The 17,187-nt window shown below is 50.4% G+C and overlaps 8 non-coding genes across 8 annotated transcripts; all 8 read right to left on the bottom strand.

Moving 5' to 3' along the window:
* Nucleotides 1–393: 393 nt before the first annotated feature.
* TRNAN-GUU (transfer RNA asparagine (anticodon GUU)) lies at nucleotides 394–470 on the bottom strand. The gene has a single exon. It is a non-coding gene; the product is annotated as a tRNA-Asn (tRNA).
* Nucleotides 471–1,652: 1,182 nt separating this feature from the next.
* Nucleotides 1,653–1,729, bottom strand: TRNAN-GUU (transfer RNA asparagine (anticodon GUU)). The gene has a single exon. It is a non-coding gene; the product is annotated as a tRNA-Asn (tRNA).
* Nucleotides 1,730–3,571: 1,842 nt separating this feature from the next.
* On the bottom strand, nucleotides 3,572–3,648 carry TRNAN-GUU (transfer RNA asparagine (anticodon GUU)). The gene has a single exon. It is a non-coding gene; the product is annotated as a tRNA-Asn (tRNA).
* Nucleotides 3,649–5,628: 1,980 nt separating this feature from the next.
* TRNAN-GUU (transfer RNA asparagine (anticodon GUU)) lies at nucleotides 5,629–5,705 on the bottom strand. The gene has a single exon. It is a non-coding gene; the product is annotated as a tRNA-Asn (tRNA).
* An 800-nt stretch (nucleotides 5,706–6,505) lies between these two features.
* TRNAN-GUU (transfer RNA asparagine (anticodon GUU)) lies at nucleotides 6,506–6,582 on the bottom strand. Its single transcript has one exon. It is a non-coding gene; the product is annotated as a tRNA-Asn (tRNA).
* Nucleotides 6,583–8,424: 1,842 nt separating this feature from the next.
* On the bottom strand, nucleotides 8,425–8,501 carry TRNAN-GUU (transfer RNA asparagine (anticodon GUU)). The gene has a single exon. It is a non-coding gene; the product is annotated as a tRNA-Asn (tRNA).
* Nucleotides 8,502–10,481: 1,980 nt separating this feature from the next.
* TRNAN-GUU (transfer RNA asparagine (anticodon GUU)) lies at nucleotides 10,482–10,558 on the bottom strand. Its single transcript has one exon. It is a non-coding gene; the product is annotated as a tRNA-Asn (tRNA).
* A 1,181-nt stretch (nucleotides 10,559–11,739) lies between these two features.
* On the bottom strand, nucleotides 11,740–11,816 carry TRNAN-GUU (transfer RNA asparagine (anticodon GUU)). The gene has a single exon. It is a non-coding gene; the product is annotated as a tRNA-Asn (tRNA).
* Nucleotides 11,817–17,187: the final 5,371 nt, after the last annotated feature.

Here is a 17,187-nt window from a genome sequence, read left to right as displayed (position 1 = left end):
TTGCGATAGCAAATTGCACCACGGAGACAGTCGTGCTCCACTCTCACCATCATCAGAACATATCTTCTAAGCTATCAGCCCAAAAAAAGCAACACACCACTCCCGGGAGGGCTGGAACCTCCAACCTTTCAGTTAACAGCCGATCGCATAGCCACTTGCGCCATGGAGACAGTCGTGCTCCACTCTCACCACCGTCAGGACATATCTTCAAAGCTATCAGGCCAAAGAAAAAAAAAGCGTCGCTCCTCCACCGGGTGGGCTCGTACCTCCAACCTTTCGGTTAACAGCCGATCGCGCTAGCCAATTGCGTCACGGAGACAGTCCTGCTTCACACTCACCACCATCAAAGCATATTTTCAAAGCTATCAGCCCAAAATAAAAAAAGCAACACACCACTCCCGGGAGGGCTCGAACCTCCGACCTGTCGGTTAACAGCCGACCGCGCTAGCCAATTGCGCCACGGAGACAGTCGTGCTCCACTCTCACCACCATCAGAACATTTTTTCAAAGCTATCAGCCCAAAAAAAGCGCCGCACCACCACCGGGTGGGCTCGTACCTCGAACCTCTCGGTTAACAGCCAATCGCGCTAGCCAATTGCGCTACGGAGACAGTCCTGCTCTACTCTCACCACCATGAGAAAATACCTTCAAAGCTATCAGCCCAAAGAAAAAAAAGCAAAACACCACTCCCGGGAGGGCTCGAACCTCCAACCTTCCGGTTAACAGCCTTTCGCATAGCCAATTGCGCCACGGAGACAGTCGTGCTCCACTCTCACCACCGTCAAAACATTTCTTCAGAGTTATCAGCCCAAAGAAAAAAAAAAGTGCTGCACCACCACCGTGTGGGCTCGTACCTCCAACCTTTCGGTTAACAGCCGATCGCGAGAGCACATTGCGCCACGGACACAGTCGTGCTCCACTCTCACCACCATCAGAACATATCTTCTAAGCTATCAGCCCAAAAAAAAGCAACACACAACTGCCGGGAGGGCTGGAAACTCCAACCTCTCGGTTAACAGCCGATCGCGCTAGCCAATTGCGCCACGGACACAGTCGTGCTCCACTCTCACCACCATCAGGACATATCCTCAAAGCTATCAGGCCAAAGAAAAAAGCGCCGCACCACCACCGTGTGGGCTCGTACCTCCAACCTTTCGGTTAACAGCCGATCGCGCTAGCCAATTGCGTCACGGAGACAATCCTGTTCCACACTCACCACCATCAAAACATATTTTCAAAGCTATCAGCCCAAAATAAAAAAAGCAACACACCACTCCCGGGAGGGCTGGAACCTCTAACCTCTCGGTTACCAGCCGATCGCGCTAGCCAATTGCGCCACGGAGACAGCCGTGCTCCACTCTCACCACCATCAGAACATTTCTTCAAAGCTATCAGGCCAAAGAAAAAAAAGCGCCGCACCTCAACCGGGTGGGCTCGTACCTCCAACCTTTCGGTTAACAGCCGATCACACTAGCCAATTGCGTCACGGAGACAGTCCTGCTTCACACTCACCACCATCAAAACATATTTTCAAAGCTATCAGCAGCCGATCGCGCTATCCAATTGCGTCACGGAGACAGTCCTGCTTCACACTCACCACCATCAAAACATATTTTCAAAGCTATCAGCCCAAAATAAAAAAAGCAACACACCACTCCCGGGAGGGCTCGAACCTCCAACCTGTCGGTTAACAGCCGACCGCGCTAGCCAATTGCGCCACGGAGACAGTCGTGCTCCACTCTCACCACCATCAGAACATTTCTTCAAAGCTATCAGCCCAAAGAAAAAAAAGCGCCGCACCACCACCGGGTGGGCTCGTACCTCCAACCTCTCGGTTAACAGCCAATCGCGCTTGCCAATTGCGCCACGGAGACAGTCCTGCTCCACTCTCACCACCATGAGAACATATCTTCAAAGCTATCAGCCCAAAGAAAAAAAAGCAACACACCACTCCCGGGAGGGCTCCAACCTCCAACCTTTCGGTTAACAGCCGATCGCATAGCCAATTGCGCCACGGAGACAGTCGTGCTCCACTCTCACCTCCATCAGGACATATCTTCAAAGCTATCAGTCCAAAGAAAAAAAAGCGCCGCACCTCCACCGGGTGGGCTCGTACCTCCAACCTTTTGGTTAACAGTCGATCGCGCTAGCCAAATGCGTCACGGAGACAGTCCTGCTCCACACTCACCACCATCAAAACATATTTTCAAAGCTATCAGCCCAAAATAAAAAAAGCAACACACCACTCCCGGGAGGGCTCGAACCTCCAACCTTTCGGTTAAAAGCCGACCGCGCTAGCCAATTGCGCAACGGAGACAGTCGTGCTCTACACTCACCACCATCAGGACATATCTTCAAAGCTATCAGGCCAAAGAAAAAAAAGCGCCGCACCTCCACCGGGTGGGCTCATACCTCCAACCTTTCCGTTAACAGCCAATCGCGCTAGCCAATTGCGTCACGGAGACAGTCCTGCTTCACACTCACCACCATCAAAACATATTTTCAAAGCTATCAGCCCAAAATAAAAAAAGGAACACACCACTCCCGGGAGGGCTCGAACCTCCAACCTGTCGGTTAACAGCTGATCGCGCTAGCCAATTGCGCCACGGAGACAGTCGTGCTCCACTCTCACCACCATCAGAACATATCTTCAAAGCTATCTGCCCAAAGAAAAAAAGCAATACACCACTCCCGGGAGGACTCGAACCTCCAACCTTTCAGTTAACAGCCGATCGCATAGCCAATTGCGCCATGGAGACAATCGTGCTCCACTCTCACCACCGTCAGAACATTTCTTCAGAGCTATCAGCCAAAAGGAAAAAAATCGCCGCACCACCACCGGGTGGGCTCCAACCTCCAACCTCTCGGTTAACAGCCGAACGCGCTAGCCAATTGCGCCAAGGAGACAGTCGTGCTCCACTCTCACCAGCATCAGAACATAGCTTCAAAGCTATCAGCCCAAAGAAAAAAAATCGCCGCACCTCCACCGGGTAGGCTCGTACCTCCAACCTTTCGGTTAACAGCCGATCGCGCTAGCCAATTGCGCCACGGAGACAGTCCTGCTCCACACTCACCACCATCAGAACATATTTTCAAAGCTATCAGCCCAAAATAAAAAAAGCAACACACCACTCCCGGGAGGGCTCGAACCTCCAACCTTTCGGTTAACAGCCGATCGTGCTAGCCAATCGCGCCACGGAGACAGTCGTGCTCCACTCACACCACTGTCAGAACATTTCTTCAGAGCTATCAGCCCAAAGAAAAAAAGCGCCGCACCACCACCGGATGGGCTCGTACCTCTAACCTTTCGGTTGACAGCCGATCGCGCTAGCCAATTGCGCCACGGAGACAGTCGTGCTCCACTCTCACCACCATCAGAACATATCTTCAAAGCTATCAGCCCAAAGAATAAAAAGCAACACACCACTCCCGGGAGGGCTCGAACCTCCAACCTTCCGGTTAACAGCCTTTCGCATAGCCAATTGCGCCACGGAGACAGTCGTGCTCCACTCTCACCACCATCAAAGCATATTTTCAAAGCTATCAGCCCAAAATAAAAAAAGCAACACACCACTCCCGGGAGGGCTCGAACCTCCAACCTGTCGGTTAACAGCCGACCGCGCTAGCCAATTGCGCCACGGAGACAGTCGTGCTCCACTCTCACCACCATCAGAACATTTCTTCAAAGCTATCAGCCCAAAGAAAAAAAGCGCCGCACCACCACCGGGTGGGCTCGTACTTCCAACCTCTTGGTTAACAGCCAATCGCGCTAGCCAATTGCGCCACGGAGACAGTCCTGCTCCACTCTCACCACCATGAGAAAATACCTTCAAAGCTATCAGCCCAAAGAAAAAAAAGCAACACACCACTCCCGGGAGGGCTCGAACCTCCAACCTTCCGGTTAACAGCCTTTCGCATAGCCAATTGCGCCACGGAGACAGTCGTGCTCCACTCTCACCACCGTCAGAACATTTCTTCAGAGCTATCAGCCCAAAGAAAAAAAAAGTGCCGCACCACCACCGTGTGGGCTCGTACCTCCAACCTTTCGGTTAACAGCCGATCGCGATAGCAAATTGCGCCACGGAGACAGTCGTGCTCCACTCTCACCACCATCAAAACATATCTTCTAAGCTTTCAGCCCAAAAAAAGCAACACACCACTCCCGGGAGGGCTGGAACCTCTAACCTCTCGGTTAACAGCCGATCGCGCTAACCAATTGCGCCGCGGAGACAGCCGTGCTCCACTCTCACCACCATCAGAACATTTCTTCAAAGCTATCAGGCAGAAGAAAAAAAAGCGCCGCACCACCACCGGGTGGGCTCGTACCTCCAACCTCTCGGTTAACAGCCAATCGCGCTAGCCAATTGCGCCACGGAGACAGTCCTGCTCCACTCTCACCACCGTGAGAACATATCTTCAAAGCTATCAGCCCAAAGAAAAAAAAGCAACACACCACTCCCGGGAAGGCTCCAACCTCCAACCTTTCAGTTAACAGCCGATCGCATAGCCAATTGCGCCACGTAGACAGTCGTGCTCCACTCTCACCACCGTCAGAACATTTTTTCAGAGCTATCAGCCCAAAGAAAAAAAAGCGCCACACCACCACCGGGTGGGCTCGTACCTCCAAACTTTCGGTTAACAGCTGATCGCGCTAGCCAATTGCGCCACGGAGACAGTCGTGCTCCACTCTCACCACCATCAGAACATATCTTCAAAGCTATCAGCCCAAAGAAAAAAAAGCAATACACCACTCCCGGGAGGACTGTAACCTCCAACCTTTCAGTTAACAGCCGATCGCATAGCCAATTGCGCCATGGAGACAATCGTGCTCCACTCTCACCACCGTCAGAACATTTCTTCAGAGCTATCAGCCAAAAGGAAAAAAATCGCCGCACCACCACCGGGTGGGCTCCAACCTCCAACCTCTCGGTTAACAGCCGATCGCGCTAGCCAATTGCGCCAAGGAGACAGTCGTGCTCCACTCTCACCACCATCAGAACATATCTTCAAAGCTATCAGCCCAAAGAATAAAAAGCAACACACCACTCCTGGGAGGGCTCGTACCTCCAACCTTTCGGTTAACAGCCGATCGCGCTAGTCTATTGCGCCACGGAGACAGTCGTGCTCCACTCTCACCACCATCAAAACATATCTTCAAAGCTATCAGCCCAAAGAAAAAAAGTGCCGCACCACCACCGTGTGGGCTCGTACCGCCAACCTTTCGGTTAACAGCCGATTGCGATAGCAAATTGCACCACGGAGACAGTCGTGCTCCACTCTCACCATCATCAGAACATATCTTCTAAGCTATCAGCCCAAAAAAAGCAACACACCACTCCCGGGAGGGCTGGAACCTCCAACCTTTCAGTTAACAGCCGATCGCATAGCCACTTGCCCCATGGAGACAGTCGTGCTCCACTCTCACCACCGTCAGGACATATCTTCAAAGCTATCAGGCCAAAGAAAAAAAAGCGTCGCTCCTCCACCGGGTGGGCTCGTACTTCCAACCTTTCGGTTAACAGCCGATCGCGCTAGCCAATTGCGTCACGGAGACAGTCCTGCTTCACACTCACCACCATCAAAGCATATTTTCAAAGCTATCAGCCCAAAATAAAAAAAGCAACACACCACTCCCGGGAGGGCTCGAACCTCCGACCTGTCGGTTAACAGCCGACCGCGCTAGCCAATTGCGCCACGGAGACAGTCGTGCTCCACTCTCACCACCATCAGAACATTTTTTCAAAGCTATCAGCCCAAAAAAAGCGCCGCACCACCACTGGGTGGGCTCGTACCTCGAACCTCTCGGTTAATAGCCAATCGCGCTAGACAATTGCGCCACGGAGACAGTCCTGCTCTACTCTCACCACCATGAGAAAATACCTTCAAAGCTATCAGCCCAAAGAAAAAAAAGCAACACACCACTCCCGGGAGGGCTCGAACCTCCAACCTTCCGGTTAACAGCCTTTCGCATAGCCAATTGCGCCACGGAGACAGTCGTGCTCCACTCTCACCACCGTCAGAACATTTCTTCAGAGCTATCAGCCCAAAGAAAAAAAAAGTGCCGCACCACCACCGTGTGGGCTCGTACCTCCAACCTTTCGGTTAACAGCCGATCGCGATAGCACATTGCGCCACGGACACAGTCGTGCTCCACTCTCACCACCATCAGAACATATCTTCTAAGCTATCAGCCCAAAAAAAAGCAACACACAACTGCCGGGAGGGCTGGAAACTCCAACCTCTCGGTTAACAGCCGATCGCGCTAGCCAATTGCGCCACGGACACAGTCGTGCTCCACTCTCACCACCATCAGGACATATCCTCAAAGCTATCAGGCCAAACAAAAAAGCGCCGCACCACCACCGTGTGGGCTCGTACCTCCAACCTTTCGGTTAACAGCCGATCGCGCTAGCCAATTGCGTCACGGAGACAATCCTGTTCCACACTCACCACCATCAAAACATATTTTCAAAGCTATCAGCCCAAAATAAAAAAAGCAACACACCACTCCCGGGAGGGCTCGAACCTCCAACCTGTCGGTTAACAGCCGACCGCGCTAGCCAATTGCGCCACGGAGACAGTCGTGCTCCACTCTCACCACCATCAGAACATTTCTTCAAAGCTATCAGCCCAAAGAAAAAAAAGCGCCGCACCACCACCGGGTGGGCTCGTACCTCCAACCTCTCGGTTAACAGCCAATCGCGCTTGCCAATTGCGCCACGGAGACAGTCCTGCTCCACTCTCACCACCATGAGAACATATCTTCAAAGCTATCAGCCCAAAGAAAAAAAAGCAACACACCACTCCCGGGAGGGCTCCAACCTCCAACCTTTCGGTTAACAGCCGATCGCATAGCCAATTGCGCCACGGAGACAGTCGTGCTCCACTCTCACCTCCATCAGGACATATCTTCAAAGCTATCAGTCCAAAGAAAAAAAAGCGCCGCACCTCCACCGGGTGGGCTCGTACCTCCAACCTTTTGGTTAACAGTCGATCGCGCTAGCCAAATGCGTCACGGAGACAGTCCTGCTCCACACTCACCACCATCAAAACATATTTTCAAAGCTATCAGCCCAAAATAAAAAAAGCAACACACCACTCCCGGGAGGGCTCGAACCTCCAACCTTTCGGTTAAAAGCCGACCGCGCTAGCCAATTGCGCAACGGAGACAGTCGTGCTCTACACTCACCACCATCAGGACATATCTTCAAAGCTATCAGGCCAAAGAAAAAAAAGCGCCGCACCTCCACCGGGTGGGCTCATACCTCCAACCTTTCCGTTAACAGCCAATCGCGCTAGCCAATTGCGTCACGGAGACAGTCCTGCTTCACACTCACCACCATCAAAACATATTTTCAAAGCTATCAGCCCAAAATAAAAAAAGGAACACACCACTCCCGGGAGGGCTCGAACCTCCAACCTGTCGGTTAACAGCTGATCGCGCTAGCCAATTGCGCCACGGAGACAGTCGTGCTCCACTCTCACCACCATCAGAACATATCTTCAAAGCTATCTGCCCAAAGAAAAAAAGCAATACACCACTCCCGGGAGGACTCGAACCTCCAACCTTTCAGTTAACAGCCGATCGCATAGCCAATTGCGCCATGGAGACAATCGTGCTCCACTCTCACCACCGTCAGAACATTTCTTCAGAGCTATCAGCCAAAAGGAAAAAAATCGCCGCACCACCACCGGGTGGGCTCCAACCTCCAACCTCTCGGTTAACAGCCGAACGCGCTAGCCAATTGCGCCAAGGAGACAGTCGTGCTCCACTCTCACCAGCATCAGAACATAGCTTCAAAGCTATCAGCCCAAAGAAAAAAAATCGCCGCACCTCCACCGGGTAGGCTCGTACCTCCAACCTTTCGGTTAACAGCCGATCGCGCTAGCCAATTGCGCCACGGAGACAGTCCTGCTCCACACTCACCACCATCAGAACATATTTTCAAAGCTATCAGCCCAAAATAAAAAAAGCAACACACCACTCCCGGGAGGGCTCGAACCTCCAACCTTTCGGTTAACAGCCGATCGTGCTAGCCAATCGCGCCACGGAGACAGTCGTGCTCCACTCACACCACTGTCAGAACATTTCTTCAGAGCTATCAGCCCAAAGAAAAAAAGCGCCGCACCACCACCGGATGGGCTCGTACCTCTAACCTTTCGGTTGACAGCCGATCGCGCTAGCCAATTGCGCCACGGAGACAGTCGTGCTCCACTCTCACCACCATCAGAACATATCTTCAAAGCTATCAGCCCAAAGAATAAAAAGCAACACACCACTCCCGGGAGGGCTCGAACCTCCAACCTTCCGGTTAACAGCCTTTCGCATAGCCAATTGCGCCACGGAGACAGTCGTGCTCCACTCTCACCACCATCAAAGCATATTTTCAAAGCTATCAGCCCAAAATAAAAAAAGCAACACACCACTCCCGGGAGGGCTCGAACCTCCAACCTGTCGGTTAACAGCCGACCGCGCTAGCCAATTGCGCCACGGAGACAGTCGTGCTCCACTCTCACCACCATCAGAACATTTCTTCAAAGCTATCAGCCCAAAGAAAAAAAGCGCCGCACCACCACCGGGTGGGCTCGTACTTCCAACCTCTTGGTTAACAGCCAATCGCGCTAGCCAATTGCGCCACGGAGACAGTCCTGCTCCACTCTCACCACCATGAGAAAATACCTTCAAAGCTATCAGCCCAAAGAAAAAAAAGCAACACACCACTCCCGGGAGGGCTCGAACCTCCAACCTTCCGGTTAACAGCCTTTCGCATAGCCAATTGCGCCACGGAGACAGTCGTGCTCCACTCTCACCACCGTCAGAACATTTCTTCAGAGCTATCAGCCCAAAGAAAAAAAAAGTGCCGCACCACCACCGTGTGGGCTCGTACCTCCAACCTTTCGGTTAACAGCCGATCGCGATAGCAAATTGCGCCACGGAGACAGTCGTGCTCCACTCTCACCACCATCAAAACATATCTTCTAAGCTTTCAGCCCAAAAAAAGCAACACACCACTCCCGGGAGGGCTGGAACCTCTAACCTCTCGGTTAACAGCCGATCGCGCTAACCAATTGCGCCGCGGAGACAGCCGTGCTCCACTCTCACCACCATCAGAACATTTCTTCAAAGCTATCAGGCAGAAGAAAAAAAAGCGCCGCACCACCACCGGGTGGGCTCGTACCTCCAACCTCTCGGTTAACAGCCAATCGCGCTAGCCAATTGCGCCACGGAGACAGTCCTGCTCCACTCTCACCACCGTGAGAACATATCTTCAAAGCTATCAGCCCAAAGAAAAAAAAGCAACACACCACTCCCGGGAAGGCTCCAACCTCCAACCTTTCAGTTAACAGCCGATCGCATAGCCAATTGCGCCACGTAGACAGTCGTGCTCCACTCTCACCACCGTCAGAACATTTTTTCAGAGCTATCAGCCCAAAGAAAAAAAAGCGCCACACCACCACCGGGTGGGCTCGTACCTCCAAACTTTCGGTTAACAGCTGATCGCGCTAGCCAATTGCGCCACGGAGACAGTCGTGCTCCACTCTCACCACCATCAGAACATATCTTCAAAGCTATCAGCCCAAAGAAAAAAAAGCAATACACCACTCCCGGGAGGACTGTAACCTCCAACCTTTCAGTTAACAGCCGATCGCATAGCCAATTGCGCCATGGAGACAATCGTGCTCCACTCTCACCACCGTCAGAACATTTCTTCAGAGCTATCAGCCAAAAGGAAAAAAATCGCCGCACCACCACCGGGTGGGCTCCAACCTCCAACCTCTCGGTTAACAGCCGATCGCGCTAGCCAATTGCGCCAAGGAGACAGTCGTGCTCCACTCTCACCACCATCAGAACATATCTTCAAAGCTATCAGCCCAAAGAATAAAAAGCAACACACCACTCCTGGGAGGGCTCGTACCTCCAACCTTTCGGTTAACAGCCGATCGCGCTAGTCTATTGCGCCACGGAGACAGTCGTGCTCCACTCTCACCACCATCAAAACATATCTTCAAAGCTATCAGCCCAAAGAAAAAAAGTGCCGCACCACCACCGTGTGGGCTCGTACCGCCAACCTTTCGGTTAACAGCCGATTGCGATAGCAAATTGCACCACGGAGACAGTCGTGCTCCACTCTCACCATCATCAGAACATATCTTCTAAGCTATCAGCCCAAAAAAAGCAACACACCACTCCCGGGAGGGCTGGAACCTCCAACCTTTCAGTTAACAGCCGATCGCATAGCCACTTGCCCCATGGAGACAGTCGTGCTCCACTCTCACCATCGTCAGGACATATCTTCAAAGCTATCAGGCCAAAGAAAAAAAAGCGTCGCTCCTCCACCGGGTGGGCTCGTACTTCCAACCTTTCGGTTAACAGCCGATCGCGCTAGCCAATTGCGTCACGGAGACAGTCCTGCTTCACACTCACCACCATCAAAGCATATTTTCAAAGCTATCAGCCCAAAATAAAAAAAGCAACACACCACTCCCGGGAGGGCTCGAACCTCCGACCTGTCGGTTAACAGCCGACCGCGCTAGCCAATTGCGCCACGGAGACAGTCGTGCTCCACTCTCACCACCATCAGAACATTTTTTCAAAGCTATCAGCCGAAAAAAAGCGCCGCACCACCACTGGGTGGGCTCGTACCTCGAACCTCTCGGTTAATAGCCAATCGCGCTAGACAATTGCGCCACGGAGACAGTCCTGCTCTACTCTCACCACCATGAGAAAATACCTTCAAAGCTATCAGCCCAAAGAAAAAAAAGCAACACACCACTCCCGGGAGGGCTCGAACCTCCAACCTTCCGGTTAACAGCCTTTCGCATAGCCAATTGCGCCACGGAGACAGTCGTGCTCCACTCTCACCACCGTCAGAACATTTCTTCAGAGCTATCAGCCCAAAGAAAAAAAAAGTGCCGCACCACCACCGTGTGGGCTCGTACCTCCAACCTTTCGGTTAACAGCCGATCGCGATAGCACATTGCGCCACGGACACAGTCGTGCTCCACTCTCACCACCATCAGAACATATCTTCTAAGCTATCAGCCCAAAAAAAAGCAACACACAACTGCCGGGAGGGCTGGAAACTCCAACCTCTCGGTTAACAGCCGATCGCGCTAGCCAATTGCGCCACGGACACAGTCGTGCTCCACTCTCACCACCATCAGGACATATCCTCAAAGCTATCAGGCCAAACAAAAAAGCGCCGCACCACCACCGTGTGGGCTCGTACCTCCAACCTTTCGGTTAACAGCCGATCGCGCTAGCCAATTGCGTCACGGAGACAATCCTGTTTCACACTCACCACCATCAAAACATATTTTCAAAGCTATCAGCCCAAAATAAAAAAAGCAACACACCACTCCCGGGAGGGCTGGAACCTCTAACCTCTCGGTTACCAGCCGATCGCGCTAGCCAATTGCGCCACGGAGACAGCCGTGCTCCACTCTCACCACCATCAGAACATTTCTTCAAAGCTATCAGGCCAAAGAAAAAAAAGCGCCGCACCTCAACCGGGTGGGCTCGTACCTCCAACCTTTCGGTTAACAGCCGATCACACTAGCCAATTGCGTCACGGAGACAGTCCTGCTTCACACTCACCACCATCAAAACATATTTTCAAAGCTATCAGCAGCCGATCGCGCTATCCAATTGCGTCACGGAGACAGTCCTGCTTCACACTCACCACCATCAAAACATATTTTCAAAGCTATCAGCCCAAAATAAAAAAAGCAACACACCACTCCCGGGAGGGCTCGAACCTCCAACCTGTCGGTTAACAGCCGACCGCGCTAGCCAATTGCGCCACGGAGACAGTCGTGCTCCACTCTCACCACCATCAGAACATTTCTTCAAAGCTATCAGCCCAAAGAAAAAAAAGCGCCGCACCACCACCGGGTGGGCTCGTACCTCCAACCTCTCGGTTAACAGCCAATCGCGCTTGCCAATTGCGCCACGGCGACAGTCCTGCTCCACTCTCACCACCATGAGAACATATCTTCAAAGCTATCAGCCCAAAGAAAAAAAAGCAACACACCACTCCCGGGAGGGCTCCAACCTCCAACCTTTCGGTTAACAGCCGATCGCATAGCCAATTGCGACACGGAGAAAGTCGTGCTCCACTCTCACCTCCATCAGGACATATCTTCAAAGCTATCAGTCCAAAGAAAAAAAAGCGCCGCACCTCCACCGGGTGGGCTCGTACCTCCAACCTTTTGGTTAACAGTCGATCGCGCTAGCCAAATGCGTCACGGAGACAGTCCTGCTCCACACTCACCACCATCAAAACATATTTTCAAAGCTATCAGCCCAAAATAAAAAAAGCAACAGACCACTCCCGGGAGGGCTCGAACCTCCAACCTTTCGGTTAAAAGCCGACCGCGCTAGCCAATTGCGCAACGGAGACAGTCGTGCTCCACACTCACCACCATCAGGACATATCTTCAAAGCTATCAGGCCAAAGAAAAAAAAGCGCCGCACCTCCACCGGGTGGGCTCATACCTCCAACCTTTCCGTTAACAGCCAATCGCGCTAGCCAATTGCGTCACGGAGACAGTCCTGCTTCACACTCACCACCATCAAAACATATTTTCAAAGCTATCAGCCCAAAATAAAAAAAGCAACACACCACTCCCGGGAGGGCTCGAACCTCCAACCTGTCGGTTAACAGCTGATCGCGCTAGCCAATTGCGCCACGGAGACAGTCGTGCTCCACTCTCACCACCATCAGAACATATCTTCAAAGCTATCAGCCCAAAGAAAAAAAGCAATACACCACTCCCGGGAGGACTCGAACCTCCAACCTTTCAGTTAACAGCCGATCGCATAGCCAATTGCGCCATGGAGACAATCGTGCTCCACTCTCACCACCGTCAGAACATTTCTTCAGAGCTATCAGCCAAAAGGAAAAAAATCGCCGCACCACCACCGGGTGGGCTCCAACCTCCAACCTCTCGGTTAACAGCCGAACGCGCTAGCCAATTGCGCCAAGGAGACAGTCGTGCTCCACTCTCACCAGCATCAGAACATAGCTTCAAAGCTATCAGCCCAAAGAAAAAAAAGCGCCGCACCTCCACCGGGTAGGCTCGTACCTCCAACCTTTCGGTTAACAGCCGATCGCGCTAGCCAATTGCGCCACGGAGACAGTCCTGCTCCACACTCACCACCATCAGAACATATTTTCAAAGCTATCAGCCCAAAATAAAAAAAGCAACACACCACTCCCGGGAGGGCTCGAACCTCCAACCTTTCGGTTAACAGCCGATCGTGCTAGCCAATCGCGCCACGGAGACAGTCGTGCTCCACTCACACCACTGTCAGAACATTTCTTCAGAGCTATCAGCCCAAAGAAAAAAAGCGCCGCACCACCACCGGATGGGCTCGTACCTCTAACCTTTCGGTTGACAGCCGATCGCGCTAGCCAATTGCGCCACGGAGACAGTCGTGCTCCACTCTCACCACCATCAGAACATATCTTCAAAGCTATCAGCCCAAAGAATAAAAAGCAACACACCACTCCCGGGAGGGCTCGTACCTCCAACCTTTCGGTTAACAGCCGATCGCGCTAGCCTATTGCGCCACGGAGACAGTCGTGCTGCTCCACTCTCACCACTATCAGAACATATCTTCAAAGCTATCAGCCCAAAGAAAAAAAAGCGCCGCACCACCTCCGGGTGGATTCGTACCTCCAACCTTTCGGTTAACAGCCGATCGCGCTAGCCAATTGCGCCACGGAGACAGTCCTGCTCCACTCTCACCACCATCAGAACATATTTCATTTCATTTCATTTCATTTCATTTATTTTACCCTCAATCGCACATAGCTTTACAGAGGGGAGTGGGGTACAGAAAAAAAACTATAACCAAGAGCAAACATAGTAACATCAAAATAATAAAAATTACAAAACATGAAAATTTGATGTTAAGCAGTACAATGAATGTGCGTGTAAGTATCATCAGAATGGGGCAAACAGAGTACAAAAATATATATGTACAATATACACTTCACGTGTCATCACGTAAGTAATTCTGCACTGTAGATGAGAACAAGTCGTGACTTGAAATGGAAACCATGTCTGAGGGAAGGTGGTTCCAGTCGCTGGATGTGCGTGGGACGAAGGAATGATGAAAAGTGTTAGTGCGGCAGCTAATGACGTGTACCTTATGTTGATGATCTAAACGAGCTGAGCAATAGGCAGGAGTGGTAATGAACTGAGCTTTCAAAAGTGGATGATTGATTATCTTATGAAAAAGTATGAGACGAGATGCTTTGCGACGTGATTCAAGTGACTGTAGTGAAAGGCTCTGTTTCATTGACGTAATACTGCTAGTGCGATGGTAGTTAGATAGAATGAAGCGTGCTGCGTTATTCTGTACCATTTCAAGCGAGTGAGTCAAGTTCAGTTGAAAAGGATCCCAAATGGAGCATGCATATTCAAGTTTTGGACGAACTAGTGTTTTATACATGGTTAGTTTCACGGCTTGAGGGGCACGGCTAAAGTTGCGTCGTAGGTACCCTAGCATACGGTCGCTATTGTTAATAACATAGGTAATATGATGTTTCCAGTTCAAGTCAGATGTTATATGAATCCCCAAGTATTTATACGAAGTTACAGACTCTAGATCAACGTCATTTAAGATGTTGTTAACAGGGGGTCCGGTAGTTCGTGAGATACGTAAAACTTTACATTTGTTAGTGTTGAGATCCATGTGCCAAGTTCTACACCAGCTGGCAATATTATTAATGTCACTTTGCAAAGAAGTAGCGTCAGAGTTAGATGAGATTTCTCGGTAAACAACGCAGTCATCGGCGAAAAGGTGAATCGAAGAAGTTACAACATCGGGTAAGTCGTTAATATAAATAAGGAATAGTAAAGGGCCCAACACAGAACCCTGGGGCACACCAGAAGTAACGGGAGAAGAGGGTGAGCTGTAGTTGTTAGCAACAACGAATTGTGAGCGATTAATTAAGAAAAACTCGATCCAAGCAAGAATGCCGCCATCAATATTAAGGGTCCTAAGCTTATATAGTAGTAGGTGATGATTAATCTTGTCGAAAGCCTTCGAAAAGTCTAAAAAGATGCAGTCGACCAGTGAACTCCGATCTAGAATGATATGTAACGAATGGGTAAAACAAAGCAACTGTGTTTCACATGAGAATGACTTCCTAAATCCATGCTGTGACGTGCTAAAGAACGATTTTGATTCTAGAAAATTGACCAAGTAAGAGAAAATTATGTGCTCCAAAAGTTTGCATGGTATAGAAGTAAGTGAAATAGGTCGGTAATTAGTAACAGAATGCTTGTTTCCTGATTTGTGTAGCGGAACCACCTTTGCCTCTTTCCAAACGCGTGGCACCACACCTTCATTCAAAGACTGTTGGAATATTTTACACAGGAACATAGATGAGGCATGCTTAGTTTCTTTAAGGACTCTTGCGTTTATGTTGTCAACACCACAAGCAGAGGATATTCTGAGCGATTCAATTAGTTTTACAATTCCATGGGCCTCAGTCACTATAACAGACGTTGTTGGATAGTTGCGCGCTGGTAAAGAGACGGTAGCAGAAGTGGACGACCCTGAAAAGTTCCGGACAAAATTTTCGTTCAGGCGTGCTGCACACATCTCGGAAGATACGGGAAGGCCGTCCGAGTCAACAAGTACGATTTCACTGTCGTTGGTATTTGTAATAGTTTTCCAAAACTTTCTAGGGTTGCTTACAAGCATTGATGGCAGAGTGTTAGATAGAAAGTTAGCCTTAGCATCCGAAACTGCTGACGAGTAAACTCGCGCAGCACTCTCGTAGGAGCGCCAGCGTTTCTCCGTACTCTGGAGTTTCGCAGCACGAAACAAGCGTTTCTTTTTGTTAGAAAGTCGCTTTAGGTATGTATTGTACCAGGGTGAGCAAGAGCTCACAGGTATAGACTTTAAGGGAACAAAGGTACGAGTAAGTTCGTAGATTTTGTTAACAAACAGATCCCAGTTTTCCTGCACGGTTCTATTATCAAAGTCATGTAAATAAGTGTCGTAAAATAGAGAGAGTTCGTTGTTGATTGTCTCAAAGTTTGCAGCATTGTAGTTATAGATAACCTTGCGTTTCTTAGTAGCAGTTGGCATGCTGTTGCGTATGTAAAAATGTAGCAGACAGTGATCGCTGAGACCAGGAAGTGAGTTTAGTGCATGAATGTTGTCGGGCATTGTTGTAAGAATCAAGTCAAGAATGTGCGATGAAGAATTGGTGACGCGAGTTGGGTTATTCACCATCTGCGTAAAATTAAACAGGTTGCAAGTATCGAGAAAACATTGGCCATTTGAAGAAAATGGTACGACTTCTGGTAACGATGACGCCCACATTATGGTAGGATAGTTGAAGTCACCGAGAATAGTTATCGAAGAAGATGGGTACCGCATTGTAATTTCATTATTGTTATCGTGAAACTCCTGAACAAAGCTGATGTCTGTATCTGGAGGGCGGTAACAGACGCCAAGAACAAGCGTTTTATTATTCACAACCAACCCGCACCATATCACTTCCAATGTAGACGTCACGTTTATAAGAAAGGACTTGAAACGCTTCGAAATGGCAAGCAAAGTGCCACCACCCTGTCTTCCATCTCTATCGCGGCGGTAAATGTTCAACGATTTGGAAGTAGTAAAAATTTCCTTATCGCAAACATGAGCATTCAACCAAGTCTCGGTCACGGCAATCACGTCGGCTTCACAAGAATCGATAAAAGCGTCAAAAGCGTCCCGCTTTCCCATTATACTACGGATGTTCGTGTAGAGCACCGAAATAGGACGTGATACGATACTGCCACTTCCCCTTGCTGATTGTTATGAGGAGGCATTAGATGTCCGCGCACGGGACAAAAGTGCGGCATCAGGCAATAAACGTGCGTGAAGGTCATGGCTGTGATCAGAAGTTGAGTGCGCCCCATTTTCGATGCGGGATTCGCTGCCATTACTGCGAGAATGCGCAGTAGTCTCGCGAACAATGCCCGCGGAAGCATCATAACAATAGTTTCTGTGGTTAACAACGAGCTTGTCGTAACGAAGCTGAAAAGCGGGTCGGCCAGGCAATGATTTTGCATAATTGTGCAGCATCTTGCGCGCTGTTCTTGTAGCCTGACAGTAGTCCTCCGATACAGAGACTTTATGACTTCTCAGCTTCGATCGACGTGCCATCACAA

Source organism: Rhipicephalus microplus, unplaced genomic scaffold (assembly GCF_043290135.1).
Source record: "Rhipicephalus microplus isolate Deutch F79 unplaced genomic scaffold, USDA_Rmic scaffold_13, whole genome shotgun sequence".
Classification (NCBI taxonomy): domain Eukaryota; kingdom Metazoa; phylum Arthropoda; class Arachnida; order Ixodida; family Ixodidae; genus Rhipicephalus; species Rhipicephalus microplus.
Note: the sequence above shows the minus strand (reverse complement) of the source record. Positions and strands in the feature narration are given on the sequence as shown.